Source organism: Cebus imitator, unplaced genomic scaffold (assembly GCF_001604975.1).
Source record: "Cebus imitator isolate Cc_AM_T3 unplaced genomic scaffold, Cebus_imitator-1.0 Scaffold458, whole genome shotgun sequence".
Taxonomy (NCBI): domain Eukaryota; kingdom Metazoa; phylum Chordata; class Mammalia; order Primates; family Cebidae; genus Cebus; species Cebus imitator.
This window is the reverse complement of record NW_016107773.1, coordinates 940,348-941,407: the sequence shown is the minus strand read 5'-3', so window position 1 is coordinate 941,407 and position 1,060 is coordinate 940,348. Positions and strand designations below refer to the sequence as shown.

At 42.8% G+C, this 1,060-nt stretch overlaps 1 long non-coding RNA gene across 1 annotated transcript in view; it reads left to right on the top strand.

Moving 5' to 3' along the window:
* Positions 1-565: 565 nt before the first annotated feature.
* The window catches only part of LOC108291559, a 13,723-nt gene continuing 13,228 nt past the window's right edge, over positions 566-1,060 (top strand). The window contains exon 1 of the long non-coding RNA XR_001819949.2: positions 566-581. This is a non-coding gene — a long non-coding RNA (uncharacterized LOC108291559). The remainder of the gene's footprint in view (positions 582-1,060) is intronic.

Sequence of the window (1,060 nt, the reverse complement as noted above, 5' to 3'; positions counted from 1 at the left end):
TGGCCAGGCTGGTCTTGAACTCCTGTCTTCCTGATCCACCCGCCTCGGCCTACCAAAGTGCTGGGATTATAGGCGTGAGCCACCATGCCTGGCCCAATGGGTGTGTATTTTAAAGTTTGTTTGAACTGGGATCAAAATGGAGTCCAAACATAGCTATTGGTTCATCTGCAAGTCTCTTTTAGTCTAGGTTCCTCCATTGTGTCTTTATTCCCTGTAATTTATTTGTTGAAGATACCAGGTAGTTTGTCCTGTGGAGTTTCCCAGAGTCTGGAGTTGGCTAATTCATCCCTGTGATGTCATTTAATGTGTTACTCAGTTTTCTGTATTTTCTGTAAATTTTTAGTTGACTCTAGAGGCTTGGACAGATTCAGACTGATTTTTTCTTTTTGTCAAGAATACTTCAGAATATTATGCAGCCATAAAAAAGGAGAAGCTCATATTCTTTGCAGGGACATGGATGGAGTAGGAAGCAAACAAATACAGGAACAGAAAACCAAACACTGCAAGTTCTCACTTATAAGTGGGAGCTGAATAATGAAAACACATGCACACAGTGGGGGCAACAACACACACTGGGGCCTGTCACGGGTAGGGGGGAGAGAGTGCATCAGAAAAAAATAGCTAGTGGATGCTTGGCTTAATACCTAGGCGATGGGTTGATCTGTGCAGCAAACCACCATGGCGCACGCTTACTTATGTAACAAACCTGCACATCCCACACATGTAACCCGGAACTTTAAAGTTGAAGAGAAAAATAAAAAGAATATTTCGTAGGAGGTATACTACGTTGAATAGTGTTACCCAAATTTCATGTCCACCTGGAAACTTTGAATGTGGCGTTATTTGAAAATAGGGTCTTCGTAGACGTAATCAAGTTAAGATGAGGTCGTGCTGGATTGCGGGGAGTCTAATCCAATGGGACTGGTGTCCATAAGAGAGAAATTTGGACGCAGACATCCACAGAGGGAAGATGGCCAAATGAAGATGGAGGTAGAGGTTGTAATGATGCTGTTATAAGCCACAGAATATCAAAGGTTGCCAGAAACCACCAGAAAGAAGC